Here is a 15,731-nt window from a genome sequence, read left to right on the forward strand (position 1 = left end):
ACACTTTGTAAACATACTTAATCAATTTCAAATAAACAAAGATAAAATATACAATTTCAAATGCAATGGAATATAAAATTTAGACACACAACATATAAAACCTACTATGCACTATTTACACTATAAAATTAATTGCAATCACAATTGAATACAACCAACACAGTATTACAATTTCAAGTCACCTACAAAACAAATATTCATAAATAAGTGCGCACACACACACACATACACATATATATATATCCAATTTCAAATAAAGAAACATACAAAGTACAAGTCAAAATAAACAAACATACAATATACAAATTCAACTAAACACACAACATACAATTGTAATAGTGTGTTTGTTTGTTGTATTGAATTGTGATTGTAATTAATTTTCTAGTGTAAATAATGAGTAGGTTTTTACTTTGTATATTGTGCATTTGCTTATTTAATATTGCAATGGCATGTTTGAGTGTTTGTATTTGTATTGACTTGAAATTGTATGATATGTGTTTCCTTATTTGGAACTTTATATTATTTGTATTTTTATTTGTATTTGTATTTTGTGTTTGATATTTAAAAATTTAAAATCGTATATTTGCTTATTTAAATTTGTATTGTAGGTGTATGCGAGAATATGTTTTGTCGAATGTTTGTATGTGTAGGTGGCTTTGTGAATGTTTGTAAATGTATGTCTTTAAATTTTATATTCCATTTCATTTGAAATTGTATATTGTATTTTTGTTTATTTGAAATTGATTAAGTATGTTGACTAAGTGTTTTGTCAATGAATGATTGTGTTTGTTATGCTCATTTATATTAGACATGAGTTTTATTGTAAACTTGAACCTGTGTATTTTATATAGATTTAATTAAGTCTTATATTTTTATTGCATAATACTTTAATGTTTATTTATTATATTGAGTTTCAATTATAATGAAATTTGTATTTTTTCTTTTTCTTTTTTAATTGTATTTGGTTAAAATAAATAAAAGCGCGCACACACACAGACATAGATATCAAATTTCAAATAAAGAAACATACAATGTACTAGTCAAAATAAACAAAAATACAATATGCAAATTCAAATAAACACACAACATACAATTGTAATATTGTGTTTGTTTGTTGTATTGAATTGTGATTGTAATTAATTTTGCCGCTGTAAATAGTGTGTAGGTTTTTACTTTGTATATTGTGCGTTTTCTTATTTAATGTTGCAATGGCATGTTTGAGTGTTTGTCTTTGTATTGACTTGAAATTGTATGATATGTGTTTCCTTATTTGGAATTGTATATTATGTGCTTTTGTATTTGAAATTGTATTTTGTGTTTGATATTTAAAATTTTAAAATTGTATATTTGCTTATTTAAATTTGTATTCTAGGTGTTCTCTAAAATTGCATAAACATGGGAGAATATGTTTTGTCAAATGTTTGGATGTGTAGGTGGCTTTGTCAATGTTTGTGAATGTATATGTTTAAATTTTATATTCCGTTGCATTTGAAATTGTATATTTTATCTTTGTTTATTTCAAATTGATTAAGTTTGTTTACCAAGTGTTTTGTTAATGAATGCTTGTGTTTGTTATGTTGATTTGTATTAGGCATGAATTTTATTATAAACTTGAACATGTGTATTTTATATAGATTTAATTTTAAGTCTTATATTTTTAGTGTATAATATTTTAATGTTTATTTATTATAATGAGTTTTAATTATAATTAGATTTGTATTTTTTCTTTTTATTTTTTAATTGTATTTGGTTAAAATAAATAAACACACACACACATATATCAAATTTCAAATCAAGAAACATACAAAGTACAAGTTAAAATAAATAAACATACAATATACAAATTCAACTAAACACACAACATACAATTTCATGTCAATAAAAGAAAACACTAAAATATTCTTATGCAACTTTAAATAAAAGTAATTTCATAATATACAAATTAAAATCTACATTATACATGCACATTCAAATTCATAATTCAATACAACAAACACATGATTACAATTTCAAATTACATACAGATATTTGTAAATAAACATTCATACAACCATTCACGTATATATGCAGTTTCAATAAAATAAACATACAAAATACAAGTTTAAATAAGCAAACACAGAATATAAAATTTCATGTCCAAATACAAAAGAAAATAATCATTGTCAAAACCACTCATATATAAGCAATTTCAAACGAGCAAACACACACTTCAACTAAACACACCGTCAAAACAAGTGACATATACATACAATTCAAGTAAACACAAGCTTACACAATTTGAATTCAAAATATCAAACATAAATACATAAAACATTTGCAAAATCACAAACATATATATACAAATTCAAATAATGTTACATGAAATTTAAGCAAACACAAGCTTAGACAATTTGAATTCAAAATATCAAACATAAATACATAAAACATTTGCAAAATCACAAACATATAAATACAAATTCAAATAATGTTATCACTCTCAATATTTAGAGTTATAATATTTCTAGTGAATTAATTAATTCCATAACACTTTCTAGAAAACGGCTTCACAAATATCTACTCATTAGCAACTAATGATACAAAAAAACCTAACCTCAACAAAATAAATAAAAATTGGTATGATATAGTCAAACAATATTCGCACTAAAGAAATTCAGAAAGGTAAGAGACACATTTTTCCTTCTCTATCCCTAGAACTGGAAATAAACTTCATTTCGAATACCAATTTTGAAGGTTAATAAAAAAAGGGTGTGACAATCTAAAAAAGTTCCAAAATATATTAAGTTCGCGAAGACTAACTCAAATATATTTTACTAAAATCTAGTACTCCTCTCGGTTGTTTGAAACACAATGAAAATTAAAAGTGGTACCATAAGTAACGCATACCTAGATATCTGTTTTTCTTAGTTTTGAATTTTTCATCATGCATAGCCAAAGTGCTAAATATGTAACCATTTCTAGTATTGCGAAATTTTCATGAAAACTAAGTTAAGTATTTTGTGGTGAAAATTTCTACTCTTCAGGCCAATAAAAATTAAAATAAGTACCATAATGTAAGACATGCTTAGGTGAATTTTTTTATTTTTGTGGCAATTTATAACAACTAAAAATTAAAATAAGTAGCATAATGTAAGACATACTAAGGTGGATTTTATTTGTTAGTTTTCACTTGTTTTGAATTTCCCATTGAGCATAGATGAAGGGCTAAGCATGAAATATCATTTCTTCTATTTCAAAGAACAAAATATTTTGCTCTTGTTTTGAAAAAAGAGCATATCTGTTAAGGAAAACCACACAATAATAAAAAAGAACCTAAAAGAAGAAAAGAAAGAATGCATCTAAGGATGCTAACAACTAATTGTGAAAACACCACAAAAAGATATGCTCTTGTTGAGACAACAAGGAAGAACTTTTTATGATAATGCTTAAATGCAACACATTAACTCATTTTATGATAATGCTTCAATGCAACACATTAACTCATTTTATGATAATGCTTCAATGCAAAACATTAACTTCTTATTTAAGCCTTCTTATTTATACAAATTGAGGACCCAACAGTCCTCCTAAACTTTAGGGACTCGGCTGCCCAAAACTTGGAGTTAACAACAGTCCTACTTGATTTGCTTGGCTGCCCTTGTGCTGATTGATTCGGTGGCCCTTGAACTCCGAGCTGATGGTGGAGAATTCGAGGTAAGGGCCCATAAATGAAGGGGACACCTTCCTACAAATCCTCTAGCTTGTTCTCCCACGAATTTGGCTACAAAGTGCTCATTCAGACCTTCAATTTTGTCTCCAAGTTGACCAAAAGGGCTACACAAAGCACCCATTAGACTTGTTGGCATAATGACTAACCAAATTCACTCTATTAACATAAATATAATCAAAACATGCAATAAACTAATGAGAATGGTGGATTAAGTCAAATTAGGAGGTTGAATGAACCCAAATAATTGTCCATTTTGGGGCTCATGATCACCCCCCTACTGAAAGTGTTGCTCATCCTCTGAGCAACCAATCTCTCTCCTCATCTTTGATGCCCCTGGTGGCTTCTTTGGCTAACATCTCAGCCGATTCCTCCTTTGCCTTCCCTCTTTTCAAACTTCCTGTAGAAATAGTTCGCTGGCTTCCTGTAGAAACAGTCCTCTGTCTTCCTGTAGAAACAGTCTTCACTGTTTTGGCCTGCTTGGCTGAGGGTGCCTTCTCCTTGAACTGTTCTGCTACTTGAAAGCTGACGAATCCAACACAAATGGCAAGTCTAATGTATTATAAAAGAACACAAGTACAATGAACTGCCTGAGAATAGATATTGCATGCCAAAGCTGGATGGGAAAAAGTGTTTCCAGGCCTTTAACTGGTTTCTCTGCCTCAACAAGACAGAAAGAAGTTCTAATCTGAACAGACACCTCTATGAACTCTACACCGCCTAACAGAAGAAGGTGAGAAACATAAAAGACCTTGCTTTTTCTTGACTGGTGGGCTCAAATTTCCTAAATTCTGTAAAAATTGCACAAGTGAAATGGTTGCCCTGCACGTTGCTAAAGGAGTATCAGATTGAAGAACCCTTACAAGAATTGATATAACATCAGCTCTAGCAGCTTTGAGTTGTAAATCGGGGTCTGTGGATACTGTAAACCGACATAATACTCCTGCAGTTTGGTCTTGAAAAATCTGTGTATCCACAATATTTGAAACACAGTCTTTGCTCAGAGGCATTTTTTCTTTTCTTAAAATTAGAAAGCTTTCTGTTCATTTCCTTTTCGTTTCCTTTGAACGCTCTCTGTCAAAGCGCTCGAACTTGGCTTGTTTCAAGGTATCCTTGCAACATCCACGTTGACTTCTTTCTTAACATCTGTCATCAGCCTGATCTTTCATGGCATGTTTTGCACCATCTCTGTGGAAATCCTTCATAGTTACTTTGGATGCTTCTTTATGCTTGTACTGTCTTTTCTAGCAGGTTCATCCTTTTGTGCTGATACCTCAAAGAGACTTTTATGAAGAAATGAAAGAATACAACCACCAGATACTTGATATGACATTATAATCTGCCTGAATAATAGATAAAGTACTCAAATCAGGGAGGCTCTCTGCTTTAATCAAATCCATCTGACTTTTACTGCTTTCAAGTGATGAGCAAGAAGGCTGAATGCATAAGTCAGTGTAATCTGCAGCTTTTTGTGGTTAGAAAGAAAGTCAAAATTCACTTTAACACTGGATCTCAATTTCTTCTTTTCTTCAACAGTCAAATAAGTACCAGCCCTTGTTTCACAGAAAGTTCTTCCTCAACCTTTGCACCAGTCATAGCCATCACATTTTTGTTTGCAAAATCAACGACTCTAGCTTCTCTTGCTTCTGTTCCAGATGAACTTTCCATTTCTATTGAACAAAACTTTGCAGATGGATCTGCATTTACTGGTCCGGCAATCTTCCACTGTATATGCTCCATAGCCCCCTCATTTATGTGTTTTTGCAAACTGTAGTTCTGCAATGGCATCAGAGCTTTCTGTAGCAATCTTGATGGCGGCTGCTCTTGTGCTAATAAAAATTACCAACAAAATCCACACTTCCAGTTGTGTGCAAGTTGACTAACAGTTGAGCGCTCATTGATGTCTGCGTGATTGTTGGTGGAGTGAGGTGGCAACAACGTGTTCGCTGGCTTTTTAGAACTGCAGTGATGTTATGAACTGCATGTCTTCATCTATCTGTCAATCATCTGATGTCCTGTGCACTGGAGTTCAACAGATCTACCACTAACTGTGTTTTTTAAATTTGTCATGAATGACCATACACGTATGCTGCGTGATTTTTCCTTGAGCGCTAGAGAACTGGGTGTCTTGCTACATTCATGGCTTAATTTAACCATTCCATTCGTTCATGCAATGCTTAGACTAGATTCATGTAATAGATGAACAAGGTTTAGTCGTGTACCTGAAGTCAAACGACTGCTTGTGAAGCTTTTTGCTGCTGCATGCTCTGATTCTGCTGCTGCATGCTTGGATCCTTTGATTGCATGAGAGCTTGGCTGATGATTTTTTATTGCTTTTCCTTGTGCAGGTGTCCTCTGGTCAGATCTGAGCTGCATGCAATTGTTTCCACGTTCAGATCGGCACCTTCAAGCTGCTGTTGCTGCATGGTCACAAAACCAGAACTTGTTTTCGCCATTGCTCTCAAACGGTAAACCAGATTGATCTGAAACTCAGTGAGCATGCTCCTATCATCAGTATGCAACTCCCATAGCAAAATCTTGATCAATGGATGCACGGATTTCGAGAAAAATGGAAAATAGCTGAAGATTTCAGAGCTCGATTTCTCGGAAACCGTGCATCGGAATTGGCTGAAACTGCTTGGGTAGGTGACCATCACTCACATGCATACCCCCATGAAACAAGTTTTGAAATGGATGCATGGATATGGAGAAAATACAAAAATGGCTGATGGAGATGGAGGCTGATTCCTTGGAAACCGTGCACCGGAATTGGCTGAAACTTCTCAAGCATGTGGCCATCACCCTTGTACAATTCCCCATAAAACGGTTTGTCAAATGGATGCATGTTTTTCAAGTTATGGCAAAAACAAATTTTGTTCTATGGATTTTTTGCTTCAAGGCTTTTTGCATGTGGTTGCATGGAAGGAAAAACTGAGCTTGGGCTGTGATGCAGGTATGGAGATGATGGAGGAGGAGTTGGAAGATTGCATGAGGAATTCTGAACCCTTGAGGAAGCTACCATGTTTGCCAAACCACTTTTTGAAATCCATGTCTAGTTTCCCACAATTTCTACAGGAAGTTCCTGTAGAAGCACAATGAAAAGCACAAGGAGGTGGAAAAAAATGATGGATAAAGGCAAGGGATGGACACACAAGTGCTTGTAGGCCTAATCAACAAATTCCCACCATCAGATTCACTTTTGAAATTGGATTTGGCTCGTCCAAAGGTTCTACAGGATGTTTCCAATAGAAATACAGAGCTTCCTGTAAAAGGCACAAGAAAAATTTGTTTGATCTTGATCTGAGTGCTCCTCCTGTCATGAAACGTCCTTCTTGCAATCTATAATTAGCCAATGGAATTAGTTTTATTTTTATTTTTAGTTTTCTCTTTTGTCTTTTTTTTTGAAAAACAACTAGGGCGCCTCATGGAGTTCATCCTAATTGCCTGCCTTGGGCACATCCAAGGGAGGTTTTCACCCAAAGATCTTATTCTCTTTTCTCCTTTTTCCCAACCCATTGACCGCCTCATGGAGGTTTTCAATCAATGAGCCAATCTAAGGCGCCTCCGAGGAGGTTTTCACCTTAGATTTCTATTTTCCTCTTTTTTCATTTTTTTTCTTTTTCTTTCTTCTTTTTTTTTTCCTTTTTTTCTCTTTTTTTCTACCCTACCTACTTGAAAAAAAAAATCGTTCTCAAGTATAGGAATACTTCCAATGGAGCCATGTGCACATCGAGATTAGAGACAAAATGATGTGGAGGCTCGAAATGCATGCTTGGATAGGTATCCAGATCTCGAAGGCCAAATGATCTGACCTTGAAGGGATCAAACATAGTTGAGGAAGAGAGTACTGCTGCAACTTAGTGACTTTCTGGAACCATGTCTCAATATAGCTTTGATATCCTTGGTCCTTTTGCTGATCTGGATCATTCTTCATGTCACCTTCTATCATGACTTCCTCATCTTCCTCTTTTTGCTGATCTTTCTCTTGAATACATGGAAGATTTGATGGTAACCATGAGGAGGCTTTCTCGATCTCTGATTCTGATCTCTTCTCTTCATCAAGTGCAGACCATGGTTCTTTGATCTCCTCTTTTGAATCTTCTTTTGCTGGATGTGATCCTTCAATGCTTTCAAGATGATCTCTTTTTTGCAATGCTTTTCCTGAGCTATGGTGAAGATCATTGAGATCAAAAGGAGTCATTTTCACATGTTGTGCCTCAGCTTTGCAATTGGGTTGAGCTACTCCATTGTATGGCTTTGGAAATGGTACGGGTAGTTGAGTGGAGGTGTGAAATTGAGATGGAGATGGATGGCATTGTGGTTGGGTAGGCATTTGGGGTTGCCTTGGTGGAGGAGGAGGCGATGGTTGTGGATGAGCAGGTGGTGGAGGAAAATGAGCGGGATGAGCGTTGTACTGGGGCCTCCACTCCTGATAAGGTGCATTCCACTGAGGCTGTGGCTGAGCATAAGAGTGAAATGAATGAGCAACTGGTTGGGCATAATATGGATCTGTGAAGGAACAAGGAGGAGGTTTGAACCAGGAAGGACGAGCAGGGGGACCCAAAGAAGGCATGAAAGTGGCTTGATAGGGGTCATAATAGGTCTCGAGTGTCCCTTGCAGTTCCTGCTAGTAAGATCTAGGTCCATGCGGCCAACTTTGGTTCATATAATGGAGTGGTTCAGTGGCTCCTTTGGCTCTCTGATATGCAGCTTTGAATCTGGGTAAGGAAGGGCATTGATCTGTAGGATGGTATTCTTCACAGACAAAACACACTTATATGGAGTACAATGGACACTCGTTCCTAGGATACTTTCTAGCGCACCTAGGACAAAAAATGACCAAAGCCCTCTTGGCTTCCTCTTGCTTCTGTTGGATCCGCAAGGTATCCAGTTGCATGGCAAGAAACTGCCTCATATCACTCTTGAAATCTTTGATATGATTTTCAAATTCATCTTTGGACAAGATGTTTCTCCCAACATTTCTGCTTCTAGCCATTTGCTCCAGAGGAATGTTTTCTTCTTCTTCTCCCCTAGAGGTTCTTTAAATATGCCTTGATGTCCACCCAGGGGTTCTTTAATCACAGCCATCAAAGAAGAGAGAACGTTGGCTTTGTGAAGCAGTGGGGGTGTTGTGCAATCATTTTTCTAACTTATCTCTACTCCTACAAGGCATGAAATGGAAAGACTGTTGATTGCTTTTGTTTTTTTCTACTTCTACCTGCAAAACTGAAATAGATTGAACTGCAACTAACTATCTTGCTAAAACAAAAATGCAGAATTGAAACGAAAGCAGGAAAGGACTAATCTATTTTGCTCAAATGAAATTGCAGGAGTGAAATGCTAGGCTACGCTTGTGGAATTGAAATGCTAATCTACGCTTGCAAAAATGAAATTGCGGAATTGAAAAGCTAATCTATGAAAGCGGGAAATGCTAATCTACTTTTGCATAAACGAAATTGCATAATGGAAATGAAATAAACTACTTAGCAGAAGATTGTGGTGGAAAATAGAAGAAAAGCGACAATCACCAATACTCTGACGCTTCCCCGGCAACGGTGCCAAAAAGCTGGCGAGCCCCAGTATTGTAGCAATAATGCTACAAAACCTGGAACTCCCTTCTTTAATTTTATCAACCCGGTAGTTCGTAACAAACTTGGAAGCGACGGTGCTGTATGCACAAGTACTAGCTCTTGCCGCAACTGTCACTTAGTCAGCTGGCACAAGTCCGCTAGGGGCTCAAGCCAACTTCTATGAGCTCTTAGAAGAAGCTTTTTAACTGATGGACGAAAGCTAACTCAAAGGAGGCTAATCTACTTGCGGAAAGAAACTGAAAGCCAAGAAGAAATACAAACCCTAGCAAACCCTAATTCTACCAACTAGTCCTACTGATGCAAAAATGAGAATGAAAACTACGAGAAGAGATGCCATTACCTCTAGGAAGGTAAAATGCATGTGTCTAAGTTATCACTATCTGAAGAAAACATCTTTTTATATTTTTGCTTAAGTTGTTGAAATTATCATGCATGTGCTTCTAACTAGTTTTCCACTATGCAAGGATGGATCAAGGGATGAAATGTGTTGGGAAAGGTTGGGATGGTACAGAGAGGGTCTAAGGGATCCCTAACATTCTTTCTGAGAGTTTCACAAAGTTTGGATGCCATGCAACCGTGTTTATGAACTTCTACAGGAAGTCTGTAGGGGTTTCTACAGGATGTTCTGTAATTCTTCTACAGGATGTTTCGAAATGGGATTTTTGAGGATGGGTGATTGATGGAAGATGCATGAATGATTATGGAGGTAGGATGGGGGTGTGAAGTGACCCAGGAACTGATGGATGGAGTGGTGAGATGATATGTGGAAGGCTGATTTGGCTTTAAGGTAGTTGAGACAACAATGGAGAAGAAGGTAGGGTTACGTGGGCAAGAGGATGGGTGTGAAGCGAGAAGCCTAGATACGGGTGTGATAGAGATGCCCTGCACAATGCACATTCAACCGAATCAATGAATTCTTGCAAACAAACTAAGTCCTAGCAAACTTAATCTAACTGTCAACGAAATGAATAAACAACAGCCTCGTTTGGAAAGAGAACCATGTACATCACGTGAGCAAGAACATTCCGAAAGATCTAAGTGCATGACAAACTCCTACCAATCGATTCCCAAACATAAAAAGCTACTTTAACCAACAAAAACAACCAAAATAACAAAGCAAGATCTAAAGAGCAGATTTTATTTTGAGAACGCAGCAAACACACATAAAGATAAATAGGGGAGGTACTGGGCACTTGAGATGCGCCCAACCCCAAGAGCTACAGCCTCCCAAGAGAGATTTAGAGGTGGTGCAAAGCTGGATTCATCTTTATTAATCAAGAATGAAGAGTTACATCAAAATTGTCCACAAGGAGAGCTTGAGAATGAGCTGAAATCAAAGCTAATCCATGGCCTACAAATCAAATTACAAAATGACTACAACAAGACTATGAAATGACTAACTACCAGCTACTATCTACTGGCTAACTAGCTAACGTCCACTGGCCAACAAAATGACTAACTGGCTAACCAAAATGTGGCCCTAAACCTTCTTATTTATACAAATTGAGGACCCAACAGTCCTCCTAAACTTTAGGGACTCGGCTGCCCAAAACATGGAGTTAACACCAGTCCTACTTGACTTGCTTCGCTGCCCTTGTGATGATTGATTCGGTGGCCCTTGAACTCTGAGCTGATGGTGGAGAATTTGAGGTAAGGGCCCATAAATGAAGGGGACACCTTCCTACAAATCCTCTAGCTTGTTCTCCCACGAATTTGGCTGCCAAGTGCTCATTAAGACCTTCAATTTTGTCTCCAAGTTGACCAAAAAGGCTACACAAAGCACCCATTAGACTTGTTGGCATAATGACTAACCAAATTCACTCTATTAACATAAATATAATAAAAAGCATGCAATAAACTAATGAGAATGGTGGATTAAGTCAAATTAGGAGGTTGAATGAGCCCAAATAATTGTCCATTTTTGGGGCTCATCAAGGAGGCAGAGTAGGAGGAGGAGGATATGGAGGCGAAGCTGGTGGAGGACGTGGAGGTGGAGGAAGAGGAGGTGGTAGAGGATAGAGATGAGGAGTAGGTGGTCAAGGAGGAGGAGGAAGAGGAGGAGGAGGTCGAGGTGGAGGAGGAGGAGTAGGAGGGGTTAGATGTTGAGGTTTTGGATGTGGAGGAGGGGGTGGAGGTTGAGGTGGTAGAGGAGGAGGTGGAGGAGGTGATGGTGGAGGTGGTCAAGGCAGAGGTGGTGGAAGTGGTAGAGGTGGAGAAGGTGGAGGAGGTGCTGGAAAAGGATGTGGAGGAGGAGGAGGGGGAGGATGAGGAGGAAGCGATGGAGGAAGTGGAGCTGAAGGTGGAGGAGTTGGAGTTGGAGTTGGAGGAGGAGGAGGAGGAGGAGGAGGAGGAGGAGGTCGAGGTTGTGGAGGGGATGTGGAGGAGGAGGAGTTGGACATGGAGCAGTACGAGGAGGAGGTGGACGTGCAGGAGGAGGCATAGGTGAAGGTTGAGGAGGAGGAGGTAGAGGTGGAGGTGGAGATGGAGGTTGAGGAGATGAAGTTAGAGGTGGAGGAAGTGGAGGAGGTGGAGGAGGTGGAGGTGGAGGTGGAGGAAGAGGAGGTGCTGCAGGAGGACGTGGAGGAGGAGAAGGGGGAGGATGAGGAGGAAGTGGTGGAGGAGGTGGAGGTTGAGGAGTTGGAGTTGGAGCTGGAGGTGGAGAAGGAGGTTGAGGTTATGGAGGGGATGTGGAGGAGGAGTAGTTGGACATGGAGTAGTAGGAGGAGGAGGTGGACGTGGAGCAGTAGGAGGAGGCATAGGTGAAGGTTGAGGAGGAGGAGTTAGAGATGGAGGTGGAGCTGGAGGTTGAGGAGGTGATGGTGGAGGTGGAGGAGGCAGAGGAGAAGGAGGAGGAGGATGTGGAGGCGAAGTTGGTGGAGGAAGAGGAGGTGGCGGAGGAGGAAGAGGAGGAGGAGGTGGTCGAGGAGGAGGACGAAGAGGAGGAGGAGTTGGAGGTGGAGGGGGTTGTGGAAGAGGAGGAGGAGGAGGGGTTCGAGGTCGAGGTGGTGCATGTGGAGGAGCGGGTGGAGGTTGAGGTGGTAGAGGAGGAGATGGAGGTGGAGGGATGAGGAGGAGGAAGAGGTGGACATGGAGAAGAAGGAGAAGGAGGAGGAGGAGGAAGCAAGGGGAAGGTGGTGGAGGAGATGGAGGTGCAGGAAGAGGAGGTGGCAGAGGAGGATGTGGAGGAGGATGAGGAGGAAGAGGAGGAGGAGGAGGAGGAAGCAAGGGGAAGGTGGTGGAGGAGATGGAGGTGCAGGAAGAGGAGGTGGCAGAGGAGGATGTGGAGGAGGATGAGGAGGAAGAGGAGGAGGATGAGGAGGGTGTGGAGGTCGAGGTTGTGGAGGGGATGGTGGAGGTGGAGGATGTGGCGGTGGAGGAGGAGGGGAGGTTGGAGGCTGACGTGGTGGATGTGGAGGAGAGGGTGGAGGTTGAGGTGGTGGAGGAGGATGTGGAGGGTGAGGTGGAGAAGGAAGAGGAGGTGGAGGTTGATGTGGTGGAGGAAGAGGATTTGTAGGTGGAGGAAGAGGAGGAGGCAGAGGCGGAGTTGGAGGAGGTGGAGGAAAAGGAAGAGTAGGTGGTGGAGGAGCATGAGGAGGATGGGGAGGAAGCAAAGGAGGAGGAGGAGGTGGTCGAGGAGGTGGAGGTGGAGGTGGAGGAAGAGGAGGAGGACAAGTAGGAGGAGGCATATGCAGAGTTGGTGGTGGAGGTGGAGGTGGAGGTGGAGGAACAGGCGGTGGTGGAAGAGTAGGTGGTAGAGGAGGATGTGGAGGAGTAGGAGGAGGGGGCGGAGGAGGAGGAGAAGAAGGTGGTGGAGGAGGAGGAGGAGGAGGAGGAGGAGGTGTTGGAGGTTGAGGTGGTCGATGTGGAGGAGGGGGTGGGGGTGGAGGTTGAGGTGCTGGTGGAGGAGGAGGTGCTGGAGGTGGTGGTGCTGGAGGAGGAGGAGGAGGAGGTAGAGGAGGAGGAGGAGTAGGTTGAGGAGGAGGAGGTGGTTGATGATGATGTGGAAGAGGGGTTGGAGGTGGAGGTAGAGGTAGAGGAGATTGAAGTAAAGGCGGAGGTGGAGGAGGAGGAGGAGGAGGAGGAGGTGGTGGTTGGTGGGGTGGAGATGGTGGGGGACGGGGTGGAGGTTGAGGTTTTGGAGGTGGTGTAGAAGGTGGAGGTTGAGGTGGTTGAGGAGGAGGAGGTGGTGGAGGTAGAAGTGGAGGTGGTGAAGGAGGAGTAGGAGGAGGTTGTGGAGCTGGAGGTTCTCGAGGAGGATGTGGAGGTTGAAGTGGAGGAGGAAGAGGAGGTGTAGGTGGAGGCCGAGGCCGAGGCAGAGGTGGTAGAGGAGGTGGCGGTAAAGGAAGAGGCAGAGGTAGAGGTAGAGGTGGTGGTGGAGTAGGTGGTGGAGGAGGAGGAGGAGGATGAGGAGGAAGCATAGGAGGGGAAGGAGGTGGTTGTGGAGGTGGAGGAGGAGGAGGAGGAGGAGGCAGAGGTAGAGCTGGTGGAGAAGGTGGAGCAAGGTGAGGTGGTGGAAGAGTAGGTGTTAGAGGTGGATGTGGAGGAGGAGGATGAGGAGGATGCGGAGAAGGAGGATGAGGTGGTCGAGGAGGTGGAGGTAGAGGAGGAGCAGGAGGAGGGTTGAGGTCAAGGTTGTGGAGGAAGAGGAGGTCGTTTATTAAATATGAAGCCTTATGTCTTTCTTTTTTTGTTTACTTGAGAAACATAGGATATTAGGAATCATGTATGGCTTTGTTTATTCTTTGCGTATTCAACATATTTTGTGAAATTATTATTAATTTTTTTATATATCTAATAGTTTAAAGAAAAAAATTTAATTTCCAGTTCACTTTCTGGGATGAACGAAGATTCTTGGCTTTTTAGATAATCCAATATTTATCTTGTATTTTATTTTAAAATGTTTATCAAGAAAGGTAAATATTTTCTACTTGGGAAAGGCTAAAGGATAAATACATGGAATTACTGGAGGTTGAGAGATTGTTCAATGTATTATGATTTTTGAAGTTGAAATCCCTTGATGATACTTATTCTGTGACATGTTATACTAAGTAATGAACATTTTTCTTTGTGGGCTATATTCTTGAACTCGAAAATTATGGATTTATAGTGAGTTTGTCTTAATAGATTATTTTATCATATAGGAAATTAAGTTTAATTACATATTTTGTTGTTTAGTCAATCTCGTTGCGCATTTTGTGTTATTTCAAAAAATTGTGTATTGATATACAATTATTACAGTTTTGATTGTAGAAGAAAACACAATAGTTGCTATAATAGTTACACACACGAAGGCGTTGAAAAAATTATAGATGGTACTGAATGCCCAAATCCTAAATATGTTGGTTTATTTGAAGGGGAGTAATTGGATAACTATTTTTCTATTAGATAATCAATGCATAAGAAGGAAAAATCACCTGATGTAGAGGTTCATTGAGGGAGAAATAACTTGATGTAAAGGTTCATTGAGGGAAAAATAATTAATGTATTTTAAGTTCTAATTCATATCAAATATTGAAGGAATTATACATCTCCATGATGTCATTGAATTAGAAAGCACAAATTAATTAAATGAAAAATATCCTTCACTTTATTTATTTATTGTTTACATTGAATTTCTTCTTGCCATCAATATTTTCTAAATGTCTCGTATGAAATTTTATTAAGTATTAAATAAATTTAACATCTCCTTGATATTACTGAGTGGAAAGAAAAAAATTTAACAAAGGAAAAAATATTTTAATTTCAAGTTTTTTCTCTTTATAAATGTTAAGTTGATATAAAATTCCCCCTAATTTGGGTGGCAATTGATGGTTGTCCTGAATGCATTCATCATCACCGTGCATTCACACAGAAAGTGGCTCTCATCCAACTTTTATATGCCCACTTAGTATGCTAATCCATTGATTTTCATGATGCCTAATCCACTGCTCCATATCCTATGTGTGATCTCCTTGTACTTAACAATAATGCTTCATTCACTTGCTTGCTGATGGAAAACATTATGTATGTCTAAATATTTCTTGGCTCTTTTGTCACGCAACTTGTTCATGATTCATCACTAAAACAGTCATACTCCTATTTCCTTCCAAAAGAAAAGCTACAATTCCCTCAATGATTCTAAATTCCTCCTCCTCATTCTCCCACTTAATACTATGGTTCACAACAGTAGATGTGTAAGCAATGGAGGCGATGGATGTGATCGTGAACGTCATCCCCATGCTATAGATTTTGACAAAAAAATCTAATGTCTTCATTCCAAATATTCATGAAGGCATACCACACAATGTATCCTCCATGGAAGCTGATGAATTAAGGAACATAGGTGGCGGGCATTAGGCCTCAAAAGTTTACTAGCCAAACAGTTATGGAAGAAACAACAAGCCAAAGAAGCTTCCATAAGGAAGGTTGTTAATTCTAATGTATTAATAGTCTCCACG

Source organism: Pinus tabuliformis, chromosome 1_2 (assembly GCF_031772625.1).
Source record: "Pinus tabuliformis cultivar Carrire ecotype Pingquan chromosome 1_2, CPIR1, whole genome shotgun sequence".
Taxonomy (NCBI): domain Eukaryota; kingdom Viridiplantae; phylum Streptophyta; class Pinopsida; order Pinales; family Pinaceae; genus Pinus; species Pinus tabuliformis.